Consider the following 12288-nt stretch of genomic DNA (forward strand, 5'->3'; position numbering starts at 1 on the left):
GAAGAAGAAGAAGAAGAAGAAGAAGAAGAAGAAGAAGAAGAAGAAGAAGTAGTTATGCTTCCAGCTGAAACTGGAGTGGATTATACAGCAAAGTGGTATTTTCAATTTCAGTTTTGGGCAAGATAACTTGTCCAAAGTCACATAGGAAACTGAGGCTAGAAACTAAGAAAAAAATTATTTTGACTTTAATGCTGTTGTATTAGGTTTTATCAACCCTCCTAAATCTCCAGCATTACAGTTCCTCACCTGGCTGTTCCAGCACTATTGAGGAGCTTATTCTCAGTTCTGTTCCTGGAATTGAACTTGTTTGCAGAGGTGAAATGGTTTGCTAAATAAAGCAAATTCCTATCTGTAACCAACTCACATGTAGTACAGGAAAAATAAAATGAAGTTCTGAGAACATTTTTTGTGCTCATTAAAGGAATTTTCACTTGATACAAAGTCATTGCACAGTCCCATGGCTGACCAAGACAGAAATGAGTGCATGCAAAATGGCCTAAAACATCCACTGTGAAACTGTTAAACTAAGGGACTTGTGTCAAATCTGGTTGTTGTACTTGGCTGGCTTTACCTGTACTTTTTTCAGTTTTGATTTGAGTAGTGGTTTTGCCTCTGTTTAGAACTGGGCCAGAACCACTACTGTGGATCCAAATACCCACAAATCCTGGCCCAGATCTGAATTTTTCATGTTGGGTTCATTTCTGATTCAAAAGAACCCCCAAATTCTGGGCGAAATTCTATCAAAACCACCAAACTCCACTGGTTGGAGTGCCAAGCCACAGTTCAGCCCAGGTTTAAAAATGCCTAAAAACTGGTCACGGATTCTGTTGAACATGATCCAAAATTGAATCATAGTATTTAGAAACTTCAGCAAACTGTGGCAGAACTCAGTGGTTGCAATAAAACCAAAATTGAGAGAGTTTTGTGAGGTCTCAATTTTTTTTTGTGGACATTTCTTGCAGTTCAGCAAACCCATCCTGAGAACTGCACTGATTCAGGGGAACTGGTGGATCAGAGAACTTGTGTGCTCCAGAGTAATTCTTAAAGGGCTGAAAGCAATGATGGAAATGTATCAGTTTCCCCCTCTTATGCTTTTTCCATTTTTAGTGGAGTTGCTCTTGTTCTGTTCTGCCTTCTGCACAATTAAAATAAAAGCCTTTGAAGTGTCTGAATTTGCATATTTTATTTTTTTTCCAGAGACTTTGTCACAGCCTCTTATGGAAGTGATAGCATTAAATTGGAGCAGCACAATGAATTCCAGGAAGCGAGTAATCTTCATTAAGCTTGTTTATTTGCAGGAGCTCCATTAAATTAAGAATGCTTATCAGGCTATGTCTGCACTGATGAAACCAGTTCTGCTGCTTGCCTTGAGGGATTGGTTCCCTACCTGASACCTCAGTGTCCTGGATTTTAATCCTATCTTTGGCAAAACCAGTAGATCTTTAGTTCAAAACTGACATTTAACCCATAGCACAGGATCAGTCTTTATAGTCATTTTTACTTCTTCTCCATTTTACAGATAAAGAAATAGGGTTACAGCCCAATGCATGACTTAGAACAGGTGAAAGAAAACTTGATTTTAAGGGTAAGGGCAGGTGTAGTTTTGGACTGATCCAGTCTGAGGTGTGAGTGCTGTGCATTCCCTTAAAATCAGAAGCAAAAGAAAAAGTTTAATCAATTCTGAATTTAAAAAATGGAAGAATTCCAGTCTAATACCTTGAAAAGGACTCATAAAACATGAAATTAAATTTAACTTCTCACTAAATGCATTTAATGATGACTGTAGGTCAGTGGTGAAGTTCTTCTYCAAATTATTTATGTAGAAATTTACACTTTTTTGAAATGCCAATGAAAACAATTCTGCCCTGCAACACAAATATTTGGAAATATTCACCCCTCTGAAAGGGTCATTGTTGGGGTGAACTGGATACATTATCTGCCACAGATAGGAGGCCTCCAAAAAGAGGCTCCCCATAAAATCATTTATGATCTCAATGAACCCAATGGCATTTGGTTCCAGGAAAACCATTCTGCTACATAATGACAAGAAAAAATGAGACATTGGTGAAGATCTGGGAAGAGATGAATACACATCTGCTTGTATTTGCTTTCCTGGCATGACCCATCAGGTTGCTCTTTTGGAGTAAAATTAAAAATGTAGGCAATTGGAGATTTTAATTAAAAAAAAAATCAATTGAAAATGTAGAAAGGCATAATGGAGAGAGGCTGAACTTGTGAATGCTTTGTGTTTGTATTCCTATTGCAGGAGCTGTGTGTGTGCTCTTGTGTGTATGTATCAATTATAAATATATATCTGCTTTTGCAGCGACAGACTATTTTAAGGTGGCTCAAACAGTTATTGGTACCAAACTGCTTGATAATGAATGTCTGGAAAAACTGTGATGACAGATCAAAGGATCAGCATTTTAGGTTTCCATTCCTGGTGTATCTAGTTTAGATTGACTGTAAATAAAGTTCTAGTCAGGTTCCAAATGAGCAAGGCAGGGTCTTAGAGGGTAGGGTAGCATTATCTTGGGAATATTGCTGAAACATCCTTCTGGAGGGGGCTGATCTGTGAGAATTGTGGAGAGATTTGTAAGCCTTGATTTTTAGTGAAGATTGCCTAAAGCAATATTAATTGAATATGCATCTTTCTGATAAACATACTGTACTTCTGAAACTGTTGTCATCAACATGACAACAAATGAGTGCAGAAAAATAAAATCCTTGAGCGAGAGGCGGATTTGCTGCTGAGAAACTCCCTGGGAAGTGTGGAGCTTGCAATTCCATTTGTAAATACCTGCACCCATGTGGCTGTGGCACAGGGACTCTGCTGGTGTGCARGGGTGCTTGGGCTCTGCCTTTGTGCAGCAGTGAATGAAAGAGGGGAGAAGAAGAAAAGTGATGGCAACAAAATGAATATGCAAAAAATGAGGAATCTGATCCAGGGACAGGAGCTTTGTGTTGGGGTTTAATGTTATGGATTAGTCTGTTACAGTTTATTTCCTCTTCAGGATGGTTTTTTTCACTTGTTTTTCTTGCATGTGTGGTCTTCGCTCATCAGAGCTTGTGTCATCCTTTTCATCTGGTTGTAAAGAAGGTTTTTGGCTGAATATTCCCTTTCTACACRGATCTTCAATGATATTTCTTCAGGGTTTCTGAATCACGTCAAATATGAAGCTGAGAAGAACGCACTTCTAAAGGTTTAGGTTTCATGCTCCTTTAAATTTGCAGGGACTTGGATGCACTGGTCTTGAAAATCTGTAATAATTTGCATATAAGAATAGAGAAATCCAAACCTGTTGAATTTTACTGCACTTGACTGAGGACTGKACTTACTAACACCATAACTAGAGTGAATTTGAAAGATCTACTTCTCCTTGTTCCTTTTGCCTTTGTACAGATGTGTATGCTGTAAAAGTTATTTATAGGATTCATTTAAATTCCACATTTTTCCCAGTACATTTTCCACCTTCTTTTTCACAGTACTTACTTGTAAAATCAATACTCTCAAACAGCTTTACTTTTAAAACTCCCCCTACCTTCCTTGAAAGCTTAGAAGGTTCTGTGTGTTTCCATGGAGCCACTTCCAAGCAGATAGAAACAAACTCAAGCACAAAAGTTCATTTTTAAGGAAAGCCAGCTCTGGTTTATGCTGTGAAGAGCCTAATCATGCTTGGYTTCTGCAGGTGCAGAGTTTAAAATGAAACTGTCAATATTCAAAACACCTGGTGTGTATTTTTGTTGCAGATAGGTGGTTCTGCACCATAGCTGAGTAAAATATCCTGGGAARAGGACTTCATAGGCTACAGAGAAGCATAAAAACCACAGATTTGTTCTTAATACCTCTCTCCTTTAGTAAGGTGTTTCACAGCATCCAAATATCAGGATTATTGAAGCACCTAAGCACACGTTACTGGCTTCAGCTACAGCTTTCTACGTCCATGCTTTAGCAAAAACAGTGAATTAAGAAGTACCTAAAGGTGGAAAAACAATGAGGTAACATCAGAGCATTCATTACGATTGCATGAATATTAATTAAGGAGAATAAATGGGTTTTGGAGGTTTCTGTGCAGAGAGATTTGTTCCAAATCCAGTGGTCAGGATGCTTAAGTGCTGTTCTTCTGGTGAACAACAGTAAAACTGACTTCATTTACACGCACTGAAGGTTTGGCCTCTTCTGTTCAGCAATTCCCACATGATAACAAAACAGTAACAAAGCTGAATTTGTCTCGTAACAGAACCAAGATTTCTCTTGATTTCAGATTTACCAAAACAGTGGCTTGACAGTTGCCTCAGTTCACTGTAGATACATGAGCTATATTCACAGTTGTTTCCTCAGTGTGGGTTTGATTTCAACAATTCTGAGATTCAGGGCTTGTCAAGCTCCTTTGTGATTGACTTAATCTTTCACAGAAGGATCTCATGGATTTATAGCTGAGATCTTGACTTTGTCTTCAAAATCTTTTTTATTTCTCTGAGTTTCCTTTACTAATGCCTCTACCAAGAAAAGAAAGCAAATAGTGGGTTTCTTACAACTGCTTATGGCATAACACAGGGAAAACTTCAAAGCACAGAGAACTGATTATGCTTGGTCTCTTTTTTCTTTCTTATCCTCTTTTTTTTCCCCCCCCAACCCCATTTCAAATTGTATTTATAGTTGCCTCTGATTCTCATGTTACCTTCTTCTTCAAGCTGCCAAAAGTCTTCAACTGTGGTGCTGGAGATTAAATGGCAAATTTCTGGCAAGCATCACATAGCTTTGTTTTCAATGAAGAATCAAATCTAGCCTCTGATTAACAGGAGAATCACTTTACTTGCACTATCATTTATGCTCATAGTTCTTGGATTTGTTGTCATTTGCACATGGAAACATAACATTTGCATATGCAAATAGTGCATTTGAGTGTCTCGTGCTTTGAAAACAATACAAGGTACAATACCCACAGTGATCTAAAGAACAAACACATGGAATCAAACTGGGAGCTGSTGAAGAGAAGAGTGACAGGATAATTATGGCAAACACTCTGTCAGAATCAAGAACATTATTTTAAGTATCTGCTGTCAGTGGGGTCAGCTACAAAATCCCCATCTGCTGCTCCACAGGACTCAGAACATCCCTCACGTAGTTTTATCTGGGAGGAGAGAGAACTGACACTGAACTGACGGCCTGGCTGAGCATCAAAGTGTTTTGCAAAAGCCCTGCTGATGGTGCTGATTCCAAGAATTAATTATTTTGCATTTGGTAAAATCAAAGCAAGTTATGACATTAATGAGAACAGGAAGGAGGAAAGTGGAGGATTGTAGGACCAGTGGACATCAGCACCGGTGCTGGCTGCCCCACACCACAGGAATTGCCCCCTTAAACTCTCTTAGTAGTGCACACAGACTGTACATAAAATGTCTTTGTGGAGGAGGCTTTGATCTGTTGGATGAACCTGACCTGTGTTTTAGGCAGGCAGTGGAAACCCAAGACATGAGACATCAGAGACAGATGATAGGAAATGGACTCTCAGGGCAGAAAATCTGGGGAGAGCTCAATAAGCCTAAATGAAACCTGAGCTCCACGTGTCTTTCCATCAGGAAGTGTTGCAGGTCAGGATCTTTTTTTACTTTTTATAACAGGAGGTTAGAACAAACTCCTCTGCTTGCTTCTCCCTTTCCCTGCCCTGATGACCTGGAGAGGAGGCCAGTTGTGGAGAGCAGAATTCTGGAGGGAAATTCGTGTGGAACACAGGATCAGAGAGGATCTTGAGTAGGCTGCTCTCTGGGCAGTTCAGCTTCAATTACATGGGCAGATGATGGCAGGACAGGAGGGGACAGTTTTAAACTGAAAGAGGAGAGATGTTTGGATAAAATTCTTTACTCAGAGAGTGGTGAGACGCTGGCAGAGGTTGCCCACAGAAGCTGTGGCTGCCCCTGGGTCCCTGGAATTGTCCAAGGCCAGCCTGGACGTGGCTTGGAGCCCCCTGGGATGGTGGAAGGTGTCCCTGCCCATAGCAGGGGGTGGAATGGGATGACTTTTCAGATCCCTTCCAACCCAAACCATTCCATGATTCTGTGAATTATTCCACAAGGAGCAGGTTGGGTATGGATCAGAGTGATAAGGGATCACAATCCCAGACTGATGATCGTGTTTAAGTCATCTCAGCAGCTTCTGGCTCTACTCAGTAAAACCCCCCAAGCAGCTTTGTTACAGCTGTGGTTACAGAAAGACAGCAGTCTGGGTGCGTCCCTTTTGGTCTCAAAGAGCCTGGAAAAGTCCTCAGCCTGCCTTTTCTGCATGTACCACACACCACAGGCCACAAACCCCTTCCCAACAGCCTGAGCCACACGGGAGATCAATAGTGAGAGAGCAAAAGCCACAAAGTGCGATGAGCCTCAGGAAGGGAGCGAGGAGATCAAGGGCATCGCCAGTGTGAGTGAGATCTACATGAAAGAGCCTCGTCACTGCCCTGCTTTCATGGATTAAAGGAACAATTGAGCACAAGAATGAGAAGGCGGTGCCAAGAGGAAGAGAAAATATGGAGGAGGGAAGCAGGGTTTCTCTGGTTAAACCATTCCAGTCACGTTCTTGGCGCGCAAGCAGAAAAGCACAGCTGCTTTACATCTGCTGAGAGCCCTGGAACCGAGCAGGCACCAGCACAAGTATTCTCMGCCCGTTCAGATGAGGTTTTTGTTTGCTCTGGTATGGATACAATACTTTTTGTAATTAGYAACATGGAAAATTATTTTCTAATGCCACTGCAATAACTGATTTGGCTTATAAATGTTTTCTCTCAAAAGTCAGGCTATAGGGACTTACAAAGGTGAATTTTGTCACTGGAGTGTCAGACCTGATGCCGAATAACCACTGAATTACCCAATTTAAATGTTGTGTGCTTGTATCAATGAAAAACTCTGACAGTTTTCTTTCATGTGRCATCTTGATTATATTTTATGTAGTAAATCTCCCCAAGTATTTTAGGGCTTTGTGCCTAAAGTGAGGCCCTGGATATCAATGTAATACAAAGATAACAATAATAACACAAATTTATTTATACCTAATTTTTACCATAATTTATACCTAATTTATAGTCTTTGGTGCTCATTTTGAGGATGGTTCTGAAGTCTGCTAAAACCTTCAGCTGACGTGAGGGAAGTGCATTTAAATGCAACGTGAAGAAATCTTAAATTCTTGCTCAGCATCTCTGTTTGATCCTCTCCACTACCCAGCAACAGCCAGGAGGTAACAGGAACTAATAAACATATAAATTGATGTGATTGACTTAAATTAACCCATTCACTGACACTTCTGTTAGAGGGATCATATGTTTCAAACTCAGGCTCATTCTTTGTGTGCAAGTGAAGCTTCAGCTACTATTGATGAGCGTTTTGCCTGCAWGAGTTCTGAGAATGAAAACTTTAAAGATGAGGAGAATATAAAATCAAAGAGAGACTGTTAGACAAATTAAAGCCTGACACAGACCCCAAGAGTTTGAATCTGGCATTCTAAACTCACTGCTATCAGCAAGAACAGCTTTGAGTCTTCTATCCTTGGATGATTCTGTAATTCAGTGAGGTTCTTTTAGCTGATGATMCACCTATGTGGGTGACAGGAGCTGCAGAGGTGCTAATTATGGCAGAGAACAGCAGTTCATTCTTCAGCCCAGCTCCACACTGGGGCTGTGTTTGGATGTCCTGTGGCTGTCTGCATCTCACACAAGCACTGACGATGCCTGAATCTTTCAGACAAACATTTAAAAGGAATTGGCATTTCCCAATGGCCTTATGAATATTTAAAGGTGAAAGACAGTGTTTGAGTTACCTGGAATAGCAGGCTGGTGTTTACTTTGATGTTTTGGGGCYCTGTGTGTGTCTGGGTGCAGAAAATGTGCAGGTAGAGCTGTAAAACAGGGAGCTCTGATCTGTGGAGCAGCTTTCAGTGTTTGTTGTAGCTTTAACTGCATCTCAGCCATATGCCTCGTGCAGCATGTTGAGCAAACACCTTTTTTTTTTTTTTATAATTCTTATATCTCAGGGGAAACACTGACAGGGCCATGGCAAACTGCTCATTCAACTAAATGTCGGTGAAGAGGCTGCTGAGGATCAGGCTTTTGGAAAAGATTCAATGCCACTGTCTAGACAGAGGCAAAAAACAAGGGCTCCCTTTCCCCTCATCCCCTTGGAGCCTCATCACAGCACTGTGCAAGCCTGCTAATTAAACTGGAGTTTCGCACTTCACCCTTAGGAGTTTCTGTCTTAAAAAAAAGTAGGTCATTTGATTGACATGTATTCTTCAGCATCCTAATCTCCAGTGAGGAAATGATGAAAAATGAGCTGGGCTGAATGCAGACAAAACTGAGGCTGCACAGACACAGAATGCTGGATTACATAAAAGGCTGAATAACCCACCAATCCCCCTTTAGGAAGAATGGGAACAAGGAGGAATAGAGCAGAAAGCCACACTTCTGCTGTGGTTAACAGAGACTGCTGTTGTTTGCTGGATAATTTCCACTCAGCCTGATGGAACACCAGAATTSAGATGGTTGGGTGTGTTTCATTGGTGGTCTGAGACACTGGATCCAAGCAAGAAATGAAGAAAACAAGGCTGAGACTGGGACAGAGAAAGGTCTTGGTTGGGAAATGGAGCTTGGAATTGGGAGTGGTGTGTTAGTAAGGGCTGGATCCAGACACAGCTGCCCAGTCATCCTGGGACATTGAAGAAGAATGGTCCATGGAACTGGAAAATATGCAAGAACTGATTGTATTTACAATTAGAGACAGGCCTGGTGGAATTGTGCACTACTGCACCACTGGGTTAGAGGGTGTTGGTGGAGGCCTCTTTGTATCCCAACTGCTCAGACATTCCCAAAGTCATCCAAAACAAGGGCTAGGAGGGAGTGACTCTTAAGTGCTGTCTTCTGTCAGAGATCTTCACATCAGAATGAGATCCCCAGCTCAGATTCTCCATCAATTCCACCAAGACATTCTATGCTTTTGAGCAGGGAGTGTGGAAAAAACAACAAAAGGGTTTGGCCAGGGACTAATTTGCACACAAAACTTCTGCTTGTGAGCTCTCAGTGGCTGCACTGTGCAGTCCAGAGGATCCTGGGCTGAAGGGGATGTGAGCAGAATTGATCTTCCCTCTGTTTTTGGGAGCTGTGTTCCAGCAGTCAGCCTGACCAGGTCTGTCACTGCATGCACTGTGCAGTGCCCAGCGTGTTCAGAAATTCCTGCTGCTTTGGGATGCTTCCATTTGTGAATGCTCATTTTCCCACAGCATATCCAGGCCTGATTTTCAGAAAATAGAAGCTGAGCATTTGTGAAAAGAAGGGACCCTCGAGTCACCCCAGACTGTATACTCAGATATAAACTGTGACTCACTTAAAAATGTAATTCAGGATTTTTATAGGAGGCTTTTTTTTTTTTTTAATCTAACAATATTTGTATTATTAAATTTATACCAAATGTGTATTTGGAAGTATTTCTCACTGATTAGTATAGAGACATCTTGGGTGTCACTGTAAATTCATGAGCGTCTGTTTTTCATTGTAGTGAGAAAGCTGTGAGAAAGTATCCAAGGGAGACTATTCACCAGTAAAAATTAAGCATCTCTGGTGAGGTGGAACACAGGGTTCTCTGTCTGCTTCCTCTTGAATGGTTTCATATCTAACAGATCCTTCTCTTAAGCACAAAATTACTTGCAAGGTAGATTTTGTTCTGGAAATATGTTTCTAAGGTGGCATAATAAGGTGCTGCAGTAGCTTGTGGCCTGTTTGGGGATATTTTTAAAGAGAGTTGAAAAACAGAAACAGGACAGTAAGGAAAAACCTCTTTGCTCTGCATGTTCTGCTGCTTCTTTACTTTTCCTTGGGTAATTTCATCTGTATCTGTGTATTTGGTGTAAATTCATAATACTATGAGGAAGACTTATAAAATTATTTCTGTTAGCAAATGAGCTGTGTGTCCTTTGGGAACATAAAAATCCTGGTTTCAGCCTATACTAATGCAGGGTTTAAAACAAATGCACCAAACAAACCTAAAGCCTGTGTGTGTCCATGAGCAGTGGCTCTCTGTGACCGTCCTTTACTCTTCTGTAGACCTTGTCTAATATTTCTTTGCTCTACCAGAAAAAAAACAAAACCAAAACTTCCCTGGAAGGTTTATTCAGATGATAATGTTCAAGATCCTTGAGGAAAGGTCGTCACTGCAAGGAGCTGAGCTCTGGTGACATGACTACAAAATTTWAAAAAAAGCAAAAAAGGTATAACTATGGCATGGCTAAAAATAGAGACTGAAATTCCTGTTCATTCTCAAACCATATAAGGATCTGTGCATTGCTATGTCAGGCAGGATCCTCACACAAAGAGAGATGAAGTTTTGGCTGATTTACCATGGGAAGCCTCATGTTCATATGTTTCCTTTGTAGAGCTAAATCATAATTCTGAAGTTGTCAGGAGGCCGCTCTTTAAATTAGAGTAATTTATTGCTGTGTGTGCCCAAGAACAGCTRCAAATGTAAACACAGGCTCTCCCTTGGCTATATCCACTGCACTTTTCCACATCATTTCCAAGTGGAAAAGAAGCCTAACAAAGAATGAAGCAAAATTTCTCCGCCAGTCACAATCAGAAGATTAATTCTTCTTTTCTAGTGCCTCCAAACAGTAGGCCAGAGTCTGGTCTTTGTCTAGAATTTCCAGTGACACTGCTGGCAGTGCCAGGTGTGGAGAACACGCAGGGAGAGCACACTGGTTTTGTGCAGAGATAATGATCATCTCATCTACAGGTATGTGCACACGTGTTCCTGCAGTGCAGGGWTGTGTAGAAGCTGTTTCACACTCTGAAATTTGTGCTTTTGGAAAATGGCATCTGCAGCACTTTGATACTCACAGTGGCAGCACGTTCCTGGAGCATTACCTGGGTGTGAGACATTGATAAGGTGCTGTAGATTTTCATGTGACAGAAGAATGAACTTGACCTGGCAAATCTTGTAGGACTGTGAGGTAGCGAGCCCTGCAAATGTAGAATGGCACGTGCCCACTGCAAGGTTTCCTTGAGGGGTTCTGGATTCCCATCTGGTGGTACAGGGTTCCCTATTTTTTGGCTGTTTTGGAGAGAAAAAATGCCCTGAGATGCTGAGGGAGAGAAGGAGATGCTGAGAAGGACAAGGTCAATKAAATAAAATCTCCTCCTGCTGCTGGCAAAGAAACATCATGGAATTTGATTCATGAACATGCAGGTTTTGTTTACACCCATTTTGTGGCTGATTTGTATTTGGAATGAGGTCCAAACCACAGTCACATAAACTCCTTTTGCAGCTCAATTTGTTCTCAAATGCAAAACAAATAAACAAATAAACAAGACCCCCCAAACAAAACACAACTGCATTTCTAGTTTATGTATCCTATTTCCTATTTCCCTGCATTTTGAGTGAGTCCTCATCGCAGCACAGGCTCCACGTTATCCATGGGTTTCCATGCACTGCTCACATTCCTGTCCATCTTCTGTGTCATCTCTKTTCCTTGCTGCTTTCGATTAGCCCCAATGCAGAGCTGTTTCTGGTTGTCACGTGTTATAAATCAGCTTTAATCGTTCCTCCTGCCTTTCATCATCTCTTCATATGTCCCACACCACTGAGATTCCTTTGAGGCTTGCCTTTACTGCTACTTGGCCTTACACATCCACATGATTCCATTTGGTTTTTGAAGATCTCTTATTTTGGGTGGGTTGTTTGCTGTGGTACATGTATGTACCTATATTTTGGAATTTAATGTCTAAGGGTGAAAGGAGCATTGTGGGAGGTTGCTCTGGATCCCTGCATTTATGGATTATTTGCATAATTTCTGTGCATGTCCCTTCTCTGGTTTGTGCAGTGATGATGCCTTGTCCCTTGGGGAATTTTGCTGTCCTCTCCCTCTTTTCTATTAACRTTTTCCTAATTTGGAAAGTGCCTTAATTTGAAACTGCTACGCTTTGTGCTGTGTGTTGTGTTCTGAGGCTGGGACTGATTCCCAAAGCTGTATTTTCATGGCACACCTTTGCATTTCCATTGGAATTGATGGGAAGGTGTTACAGAGAGGAGGGCAAAGTTCCTTTACATAGAATTCTTTATTCTGAGGTAATTTAGAATATGGTGACATGTCCTTCCCTCTGAACTTTCTCTCCTCTGTGAATATAACCTCTGCATTTCTTTAGCCCTTCAATCTCTGTGCTTTTATTGCTATTCAGAAACATTTGCAGGCAAGACAGGAGGGAATGGTAAAGATCACAACTGAGTCAAAGTGGGGATCTGAATGCCAKTGGAATG

Source organism: Malurus melanocephalus, unplaced genomic scaffold (genome assembly GCF_030028575.1).
Source record: "Malurus melanocephalus ecotype Western Australia unplaced genomic scaffold, MMel_1.1 scaffold_367, whole genome shotgun sequence".
NCBI classification, from domain to species: Eukaryota; Metazoa; Chordata; class Aves; order Passeriformes; family Maluridae; genus Malurus; species Malurus melanocephalus.